General features: G+C 45.8%; 1 protein-coding gene across 1 annotated transcript in view; it reads left to right on the top strand.

The window, feature by feature from the left end:
• Window positions 1–7,486: 7,486 nt before the first annotated feature.
• The window catches only part of WTAP (Wilms tumor 1 associated protein), a 55,239-nt gene continuing 51,239 nt past the window's right edge, over window positions 7,487–11,486 (top strand). Inside the window, exon 1 of the mRNA XM_018565614.1 lies at window positions 7,487–7,738. The gene's annotated coding sequence lies outside the window, so the exon portion shown is untranslated. The remainder of the gene's footprint in view (window positions 7,739–11,486) is intronic.

Below are 11,486 nucleotides of genomic sequence, written 5' to 3'. Positions count from 1 at the left end.
GGGTGGGGGAAAGGGGGGGGGGGGGAGCACCCAGAAACTGCACGCTGCACACAGTGTGCTGTAATTTAATTTAATTTGAGAAATGGATTATAATAGGAAACATTACACTGTAAATGTTCCCTATTTTAGTCTATTTCTCTATCCCAGTGTTGGATACAATACTGCACTTTCTGTGACATACACAGCCACCATTAACGCTGCACAGACCACCTGAGAGACGTACAGATGCCATTAACCCCGCACCGACCACCTGAGAGCCCGCACTGGCCACCTGAGAGCCCACTTTAGCCACCTGAGAGCCCACACAGCCTTCAGAGACCCTGGAGACATGAAGGCATGAACCCAGAGCAACACAGAGTATGTAGCTTCATATTAGTCTGTATTACTGTATAATGTGTTTCTGGGATTTGTAATCCTCAGCTGATGGAATTATTCTGCAGTGCTGTATAATGTATTGCTGGGATTTGTAATCCTCCATAGTTGGCGATATTCTGCATTGCTGTTTAATTTATTGCTTGGATTTTTAGTCCTCTATACAGGTGAAACTCGAATAATTAGAATATTGTGCAAAAGTAATTGCAGTAAGTGCTGAAAAAGGGGCCCAAACCAAGTACTGAGTACATATGCATGCTTGTACTTTTCAGAGGTCCGATATTGTTCTATGTACAATCCTTGTTTTATTGATTGCATGTAATATTCTCATTTTTTGAGGTTGTGGATTTGGGGTTCTTGGGGTTTTCATGAGCTGTAAGCCATAATCATCAGAATTATGACAAATCACGGCTTGAACTATCTTGCTTTGCATGTAATGAGTCTCTCTCATATATTAGTTTCACCTTTTAAGTTGCATTAGTGAAATAAATGAACTTTGCACGATATTCTAATTATTCGAGTTTCACCTGTAGTTGGTGGTATTATTTTGCATTGCTGTATAATGTATTGTTGAGATTTGTTGTCCCTCTACAGCTTGGCGTCAGTGGCAGAACCAGGGTCGCAACTGCAACTGGGCCCGGATCCACTACTGACTCCAAGATGTAGAGAGACTACAATTCACAGCCCAGACCGGTGACCACTGACATTTCTATAAAAAGGCCCACCAAAATCTTCAGCACCAGGTCCATGATGCTCTTAATCCGGCCCTGGCAGCAAAGTAGCAGCGGAGTGGAGCAGAGCTGAAGAGAAGAAGCCCGTTGGTTGGGGGGTGTTTGCGGGGGGGGGCATATGGGGGGGGGCCATACAAAATTTTGCTATGGGGCCCTGTGACGTATAGTTACGCCCCTGCACTCATCGTTTTTGCAAGAAAAAAAGAAGATGGATCCATCTGCACCATTCCATGTATTTACTATTTGGTGTGGTAGTGGGGAGAGTTTCTCACAGGGATTATGTGGACCAGAGATCTGTTATATACCATAGAGAAAATGTAAGCCCTATTGTCTACAGCTCTCCTATGTTTCTGTAATTATGGATACGCAAATGGGGAGATACAAAAGAGACCATTTTAGCTGTATTTTTAATTCATCTGCTGGGACAAGCAGAGTATGGACTTTAAAGTGTAATAAATGGCTACAGCGAATACAGATGTATTACTTTCTCTGAAGTAACTTCAAAATGACCAAAGTAATTGACATTGTTTGTTCCATATTTAATCAAATCAGATTTTGCTTTTGATTTTTGATACAGTAGAATATTTGAATTATAAAACAAATGAAAATGAAGCTAGAGATGTCCAGCTCGCATTAGGTGAAGTAACAGGTCAGAGGTGAAAAGTTCCAGGGTGGTCAGAGGAAGTGATGCCACTGGGTCCATTTGTCGGCAGGAACGTTTATGGAGACGTGACTTCCAGACCTTGAGGGTAGCGGTAACTGTAAAAAGATGTGATGGTGGAGGGTGGAACCCCAAGTGGTCCTTGCAGGTCACCGAGGCCTAGCTCAGCTTGCTCTATTTGCATCCATTGTTTATCCCTGGAGGGTAACCACCAATATCTCAGCTGGTCGTGTACCACTACTTGTGGTAGTGAAGTATATTAGGAGCTCCCATTATAGAAAATTGGTTTCTTAGTTTTTTCTTTCAACAGTGGAGTTATTGGAGCCCACTATCTCACAAAAAAGACAGATGGTGCAATCAGACACTGATGGACTTTGAAGTTAATTTTGTGTCTCTCTGGAAGCTTTCCATGGCTCTTTGTCTATATGTCTATTCGCACTATACTTCTATTCAAACTGGGGTAGATTTCCCTCTTGTGGCCACGTCCAGGGAGGTTTGCTACAATACTGAGGACCTTACTGTTCCTAATAATATTTGCAACTTTAGTCACAGGAGCATCAACCTGCTTGTAGATGGTCTTTACCATTGGCATTCTGGTCTATCATTTTCTTTCTGATCCATTTAGACGATTTTCTCCCTTGCTTTCTCTGATCCATGTTCAATATGGTGCATGCAGTGATACCAAGCAGGGAGTGACTGCTTTTCTCCATTAACAGTAAATAGGTTGGCTGACTGATAACAAGGCTGAAGAAGTGTGTGATAGTAATTATTTATAATCTTTCTGGGCGTACCAACAAACCTGTCCAGTCTACTTTTAGAACATGTTTATAGAATAAGCAGCAGTTTATATCTTTTGACATTTTCTTTGCTTTACTCTAACATACAAAAGGCATGTAGGTATACATAAGAAATATGTCCTTATAATGTTATCACTTTTTTTAGAAGGAACAAAGCATTTATTTCCATGAACTGTGAGGGTACCAACAAGTTTGTCCACATCTGTATGTGTAGGAAGACATTGAAGATTTTTGAGAAAAGGTTTTGTAGCACTTTGTAGCACCAGTATGGCTGCACTGTGAAGTTCTTAAAGCGCACCTTTACCAATATCTTTAAAATAACAACAAACACACCTTTAAAAATGTTTAGTAATGACAATCTACAAACACATACTTCTAGATAATTGCCGGCTTTGAATTATTTACATACTTTATTTCTCTTTTATTTCCCGGTCTGCTGACAGTGGCCATGTTTACTAAAGGCAGATTAATCCTATTACTTCCTGGATTACTGGCATGTGACTAGACCATGTGACCATGCACATCATCTCTGGGGAGTAAAATTCCTTTCCCTGAGATCTCATGAGATTACAGATGAGATTTCCCAGCAATGTTCTTCTGATGACAAGGCGATCCCAGTGTGCATTGCATTGGCAAACTGAAATCATTTGCACTTTCAAAGCAGGAAGTGAATGCTCTGCAAGTGTAAGTATTTCTAAATCACAACATTTTACACCTGACATGTCTATGTTATTATTAATCATCATACATAGAGGGATGCATTGGTACAATTTGATTTTTGAGTCCGCTTTAAGCCCGTGACACACTGCACATGAAGCAGCGCAGAGCGGCAGCACATGGACCTTCGTGTGCAGTGTGTTTTGTAATTATTACCTCGGCGTGTCAGCGTGCAAGAGCTCGCATAGCTGAGCGTGCCGAGATGAAAAATGTCATCTTCAGCCAATCTACTCGTCAGGATGCAGAGTTATTACGCAGAAGATGCAATCTTTCATCTGGCTGCGCTGCTCTCACACACTATGCAAATGTCCGCGACTCATAGCTTTGCTCCGCGCCGCTTTGCATGCAGTGTGGAGACATCCCTGGTTTCTTTCCTCTGCGCTGGGCGCTGCTCTGTGTCCCAGCAGGGAGGAGAGAAAGTGACAGCTGGCCGAGCGCTGTGAGCAGCCGGTGTCTCTCCACCCACACCGCTCGGCCGCCTATCACAGTGCGGCAGAGCGGTGTGGGGGCAGAGACAGCGCTGTCACAGGAGGCTAGGCTCTCCTCCCGCACCGCTCGCTCAGCCTCCTATCACAGTGCGTGACAGAGAGGAGAGCAGGACACAAACACTCAGCGATCAGTTTTTAAATTTCACTTTGCTGCAAGGAAAATTCATTCGTATATATCATTTAACTCATCCCAAATTAATGAAAATGTCAGATTTCTCCGAATCCCAAAACAAATTGACATTCGGAACCGAATCCCAAAAAAACTAAGGGGGTTGGCTATTCACTTAGCTGCAGAAGTCAGCCGAGTGGATAACCCAGCCGAAGTGAAGTGAGCAGAACGACATACGGGTATTTACTTCAGCCTTGTACGGCTGATTTCAGACGTACATCAGCTAAAATCAGCTGTACATCGGCTGCCTTCGGTCAGCCGAACATGCAGAAGTGCAGAAGGAGTTCAACTCAGCCGATCCAACATCTAGGTCGGCTGAGCCGAAGCTCCGGCAGCTCACTTGCTGCCATTCTCCCCTATTCTCGTAGGGTCCAAACGGCAGTAAGTGAATAGCCGAATGCCGCCGAGCTTTGCCGACATGGTTATTCATCCAGAGCTATTCTTCAACCTATAGAGTTCTCTATAGGTTGAACTCGATGGACTTGTGTCTTTTTTCAACCTGACTAACTGTAACAAAGCAGAATGCCAGAACTTCTGGTGTTCTCCCACCAGCTGGATAAACCATACTGCCCAGAACAGCAAAGTTTATTTCTGATTTTCCTTCCTTTTTATTTCATAGCAAGTAGCCAAATGCCTTAAAAAAAAATCATTTTGACCTCTGTATAGAGAGGTAGCTAGGCTTGGTGCAAACCCATTTTGCCTGAGTTCACCCAAGCCTGCCCAGAACTCTGCCACTCCCTGCTCCCAACTCAACCTGTGTCAGCAGTTGCAGGGCACTCCCCGCCCCTTTGTGACGTATATCTGTGGGTCAGGGAATCACCACCCCGCAACTGATTGGGCCAGTGGGGGGGGATGTTGGTTCATTTTGGCCAGGCTTTGGCGAACTTAGGTGAACTGCATTCACACCAAGCCCTACCTGATCACTACCTCTGTACATATTTTTATGCCCTGCCCACCTTGGGATATTAACTTATAAAAATAAGTGTCCTTCTGTGTACTAAGCTAAGAATTTATACTCCTAGAGAGATTGTTGCATTATATTACTAGTCCCCGCATGCTTGGTGGTAAATTCACTGTAAGGCTACATTCATACTATGCGATTTTGGATTCCTGTGACAGAAACGTACGAATTCCTGCATCAAGGAATCCAAAAACTCCTGTTAAGATGCGTTCTCTGACATTTAAGTTGGAATAGATCACTGTCCTGGATGCACCAATCCTGCGTCCAGGGACAGTAATCTATTCCAAACTGCATGTAATGTTATCACATACAATTACATGTGGATTGCAGCTTATATATGCGGCCGCTGTCACCCAGTCATTTACTTGAATGGGTGATAGTGGCTGCATCTGAAAGGGAGATTTAGGATTCACATAGTGTGAAATCGGCTTTAAACTGCATGAAATTGCATTGTGTGGTCATAGATAAGCATGAACATAGAGACTAGCATTGCACTACAGCACCATCTACAGCTCAAAACACAAATTGCAATCAGTAATACAATCAGTATATGCTGTTGAATTTACAACACCCCTTCTCAACAGCATGTGTTGCTATATGACGTTTGGCTTCTCTTGAAGGAAACTGTGACGATCCTTTGGCAATGGCTTGGTGAGTGCATCAGCAGTAATTTCTTCTGATGAGTCATTTATTTATTACAGCCATTTCTACAGCGCCGACAATATACGCAGCACTTTACATAGTTACACATTCACATCAATCCCTACCCTCAAGGAGCTTACAATCTAAGGTCCATTAAAAGCTTGCAAATCCATATTGCTTTTGACATGTGTATGCTGCTGCTATGTATTCAGCTTCAGTTGAGGAAAGTACAACAGTTGCTTGCTCTCGGCTAAACCAAGTTATGATTCCGTCCCCATATTGGAAGCAGGGCCTGTGCTAGGATTCCTGCCTACACAGGCAAGGTGAATTTTTGCGCCCCCTCCTCGACCCCCTGTAAAAACAGGGCATTTTGACAAGTACTTGTACTTGTCAAAATGCCCCGATGTTTGCGCTATGGTTTTTTTTTTTCACTTACCTTCGGCGCAGGAGAGCAGCGGCGAGTCAGCGCTGTTCCGGTGGGAGGAGCTCCAGGTGGGGTCCTAATTTAGCTGGCCGGCGACTGCCTGAGGTGCCGCGCGTGTCGGGATCCTCTGGTAGTCGCCGGCCAGCTAAATTAGGACCCCACCTAGAGCTCCTCCCACTGGACCAGCCCTGACTCGCTGCTGCTCTCCCGCACCAAAGGTAAGTGAAAAAAAAAAACCATAGCGCAAACATAGGGGCATTTTGACAAGTACTTGTCAAAATGCCCTGTTTTTTCCACCCTCGCCCTGCAGCGCCCTCAGGCGGCCGCCTGACTTGCCTTGCGGTAGCGCCGGGCCTGATTGGAAGATGTAACCACTTGAGGATTTGCGGTCTGTGCAGTCTCCGGCCCAATCAGCATTGACATAGCCAACTAGTTTTGGATTTGACACTGCTGGCAGTTGTAGCTTCATCCGAATTGTTCCTTTTAAGTATTGTATTACCCTCTCCTGCACTCCAGTCACGCTGACAGGGTGCTGCGTCTTGTCAAGCGAGTATGCCCACTGCTGCTGCTATGTCTGGTCTTGTGACAGTGGCAATGTATACTAGTTTTCTGATTGCTCTGTGGTGCGTGTCATTGTTGGGTATCAAGTTTTCTGATTCATTGCTCTTTCGGTAGCCTGGTTCCATAGGTGTTTTTACTTTCTTTGCTGTTTGCATGTGGAATTGTTTAAATAGTAACTAGTGCTCACTGTATGCAGCTTCTGACAGCGTGGGAGACGGGAGGCTGCGCTCGTCGGTGGATCCAGGGACCAGGTGAGTAAAAAAAAAAATTATTTTATGTTCCCGGGGACATAATTTGCCCGGGGACAGTCTCCTCAATCCGGGTATGGTCCCCGTAAATCAGGGGCGAACAGTCACCCTACACTAGCTGTTAAGCTGGCCATACACTATGTGAATTTTTGCCAGTTCTTGATGAACCCTTTTGGCCGGCCGCCCTCGATGAAGGAAGCCAGTTGGAAAATCTTCGAACAAACACATTCGGCAGCCAATGAGCTGTCAGAGGCCGACAGGCTACTGTCATTATACAAGGCAGACAGCGGGAGATTCTTCGATCAACAGCGGAATCTGTGTTATATTCTTCATTCAGCCTGTAGGTTAAACAAAGGAAATATTAGTGTATTGTCAGCTTTACTCTGGGGTGCAAGTTTCTGCACGGACATGCATGCTGCTTGGCTCTGTACGCCCTTGTGGATGGGATCCGAATCTCTGAATTGCTGGCCCAAAACAGAAACAGCAAAGAAGTAATATACTTCTGACCATTCTCATACTTATTCTGGCTCTGTGAGCTCTGAAGTCACCGGGTCACTAGAACAGATAGCATTGTTCTACACCGGTATTCCTGTCAGGACAGGTTGACTTTGGATCTGGTCAGTCACACATTGCAGAAGAAGGCCAGAGCCCTGCACGCTGTTGTCAGGGTGTGAGAGCTCCGGGGGGTGTGTTTGTGTCTAACATGGAGGCTGGCTTCTCAGTCATTTCCTCCTCCGCCGCCATTTTGTGTCGGGGAAGCAGAGAAAGAAGAGCGCGGAGGGAGAGAACGGGGAAAACAAGAAGAGCGCGAAAGAATATAGTGTTTTATAAGAGAGTCCGTGCGGTATCGGAGCCACCGAGAGACCCTTTCCGTACCGAGAAAGACACACAGCCGCTTCCACCCCGCTGTGATTGCCGGGCACTGTGCGGAGCCGGAGCCGCTCGGGTTGCGTAGCTCCCGCTCTAGGTAAGAGACAGGCCGCGCTGAGGTGGAGGACATTCCCGGCTATGAGGGGGGATTACCGCCGCTTCAGCATAAAAATGGCGAAGCAGGACTTCTGTCAGGGAGATGACCTCGGAGCGGTAATAGTCATTGACATGCGGAGGAGAGGAGATGTGTGCTTTAGATGGAGGGAGAGGACGTTCCCCAGGAATCCCCATCGTGTAATCTTCATTACTGGGCGCCATTCACTGATATCGAACACCATTACTTTTCTTTACCTCAGTATGTTCTGTTCACAACGTTATTTACTCATAAATGTTGTTCCTGCTCTCTTCACTGCACACCTACTGAAACTTCATGTCATGTCTCTGAAGATAGAAACCTGTCAGAAGACATAGTATATGGGGGGGGTAAAACTGGATATACACTTCTTGGTTTTTTTTTCTTGTTCAGCCCTGTTCACACCTCTGTTCTGTGAATGCGTGTTGCCTGTTCCGTGAATGCGTGTTGCATTTTTGCGTGTTTGCTGTGCGTCACCCATTTATTTCAATGGTTGTTGCATGCGCAACAAACGCATGAAAGTAGCTTATGCAGCAGATTCTGCTGCAGGAGTACTGTCTTTTCACTATGCATTTGTGCACGTTTAACGTGTGTCGGTGCGTGGGGGAAAAGCGTGCATTTTCCTGGCCATGTTTTGGGATGCCATTAACAAGTAAAGGTACTGCAAGTGCATTGCGTGTTTTTGGTGCACGCTTACAGATATGCAAAGGTGTGAATGGGGATTGAGGGCTGTGTCCCCCATTCACGCTTAACAGCACAAATAGGGGAATCATTCCCCTGTTGTATTCTGACAGTGGTGGGTGCGTTGCTGTCAGAATACATAAGCAGCTGATTGGCAGCAGTTCAGACCGGCTCTGTAGACAAAAGCCGATTAAAAATAGGGGGCTCCCGAGGGGGACGGGGGGGCACTCACGCTGCTCCAAATTTAGGCTATGTTTGGTCAGATTAAGCAACACTTTCTTGGGGGGTTGGATGTAGTCGGAAGCCTTGTGCCAGGTTCATAAAAACCTGGCAACATTTTCATTGTTACAAGCGACATAGGCAACCATTTCAAGTAGCTCTTATTTGTGATACTCTTACAGCATGGTGCTTGTTGCGATAAATACCGCAACAAGAACTCTTCTATACCTGGGTTGGATAGGGAGGCACCAATACGTTTTTTTTTTCAGTATCAGGTACCGATATTTATCTTTTTGGTACAAAAAATGTCTTGAACCACGACTAGTAGATTGTCATAAGGGAGAAGTAGACTGCGCCCCCCACACTTTAGTCCTTGGACAAGTAGTGTTTTTTTAAACTTCCACATCCCTGTAAGGGTGAGCTGCTGTGCGCTGCAGAATTCAGATTATCTGCATTTACCAGCAACTCCCTGAAACCCATCTAAAGGCAGCGCTGCAATGTGAACAGATAATTGCTCCCTTGTAGTGAACGGTGGGATCAATTGTAGAACTAAGCCAGTCACCACATAGTGTGAACAGGCAACCAAAGATAACACAATTTCACATGTGACACAATCAATTATATATTCCAACCCTGGGGATGCACTGATACCGAGCATTTGGGCAAGTACACTTCCAAATGCTCCGATACTTACCCCCGATACTGGAACCTCCGGTTAGAGAGATTTCCTCTGACTTGCAGTGCCCCAAGGGAACATGGAGCCGGCTTGATGACTTGCCCAAACAACTGGCTCAATGCTGATTGGCTCGGAAGCAGCCTTCCTGGCCAAACAGCATGGAGCTGGCTTACCGTGCAATCAAGAAGCCAGGCAGCGGGTAATGACACACGGCCCGGCTTTCTGATTGGCTAGGTAGCCTGCGCCGTGCTAGCGGAAGTACGGGTATCTGTACAGGCGAGTACCAAAATGTAAATAACTGCGTTTAGTGCTTCTCATTGGTCAGGTGACCACGCTGACCAATGAGTGCTTACTATTTGTTAGCGAAATTCCAAATCCATAGCACATGGCTACAGCCACCCAAATCACTTGTACAAAATGAGAGGCGGCTCCCCTGCTGCACGTTTAACCCAGCTTGTCCATAGCAGGGCTGAATGTAGAAAATTACAAAACGCCTTCCCGGTTCCTGGAACTTCATGTTTGGGCGTCAAGGCCATAGGAATCTTGCACCCCTGTCTGAAGTCGCCATCCATTTTCAGTCATTGGAACTAATTAAATGTCACTTTGACTTTTCAGTAAACTTTAAAAATAAAAGGTAATCATGGCGTGCATGCAGTGACCACTAGTGTGTTTTAGTGTGCGGCCAGTGTGACGTTTCTCTGGAAGTGATATTTGATCTGTTTTTATTACTCGCACGTCTTTTCCAAATGGACTTTCTGCCTTTACAACTCTGCCACTTCACAGGAGAGATGCTTGTGAAAGATCTGTCAGGATGGAGACTTGATTCCTATACACCATTTTTTTTTTGCACTACTGCAAGACATATTTCTATGACAGAGTATTGTCCCCCTCCCCGTCCACCCCCCTCTGACAGCTTGTGTCTTCTTCTTCTCCATTCCAGCAGAATTTAAAGGAGAACTATGGGGGTAAGAGTTTTTCCCCATAGTTCTCCTAAGGGTCACAGGAGGACATATACTAGCATCCTCCCGTGACCCAAAGCTCAGTACATCGCAAGCTACAGCTCGCTGTATACTGAGACCGTCGCAGCCGGGACGGATCCCGACAATGCTGTCGAGATCCACCCAGCTCCGTGATTGACAGCTGGCTCTGCCTATCTAAAGTCAGTCAGTCAGCGCTGGGGGGGAGGGGGGAATCCCTGCTGGGAGTGGCGAGAAGTGAGTGAACAACGGTATGTGTTCGCTCATTTCCCGATCTATTGAGCCGATGTGTGACAGTTTCATTGTCACACGTCGGCTCGAACTATGAGGTTGAGTAAAAATCATTCACCTCATAGTTCTCCTGTAACTCTTCTGGGTTTACTAGATGCTTGTGTTCCTTTTCTGTGCTTCCTTCCTCGACACCCTAGGTTTCTACAGGTCTAAGGTTAGCCACACATGGCTCAAATGTCCTCTAAATCAGATACAGTCACTTTTAGGGTATTCAGACAGTCGCAAGTGCCGGCTGTGTAAATACAATAGGCGACTGGGAATGCCTCCTCATCCATGCTGTTTGGCATGAATGGGGAACTGAGTGATTTCTCTGGTTTAGCACACAGGGCTGAATGACAGACGTCTAAACATGTATCACTAGCCCCAGTGGTAATCTAGGTGTCACAGGCATCTAAAAATCCCAGAAATGGTCAATGCTGAAGGCAGGTTTTTAGAAGTTGCAGCACTGAAATAGGGGAAGGTAGGAGACATGGGCTGCCGGAGAGGTGACTATACTACCTCTTCTGTTGCAGGGAGCAGATGGGTGGCCTGACAGGGTCTCCGTTTCAACCTGTGTGCTAATATTTGAGAATTGGCTTTCACATTAGTTTATTGTGCGGTTGACTAAAAGGTTTTCAGGTACAAATCAGCGTTATTGCATTACTGTGACCGTACCACTGCCTTTAACAAGAAAAGGTACAATGAGGTCTCTACAAATATGATTAGCAATTTGGTACTCCAGAGCAAAAGTCCCTTTTTGTTGAACCCCTTCGTGACTGACGACGTACAGTGTACGTCGCCAGCATCGGGGCTGTTTAAACAGACTCCCGGCGACTTTTGCCCCCGGGACTCTGTTTAAACTTGTAGAGCCGACCCCCACCCCCCGCCC

Source organism: Nanorana parkeri, unplaced genomic scaffold, assembly GCF_000935625.1.
Source record: "Nanorana parkeri isolate BGI_ZX_2015 unplaced genomic scaffold, ASM93562v1 scaffold866, whole genome shotgun sequence".
NCBI lineage: Eukaryota > Metazoa > Chordata > Amphibia > Anura > Dicroglossidae > Nanorana > Nanorana parkeri.
This window is presented reverse-complemented; position numbering and strand designations above follow the sequence as displayed.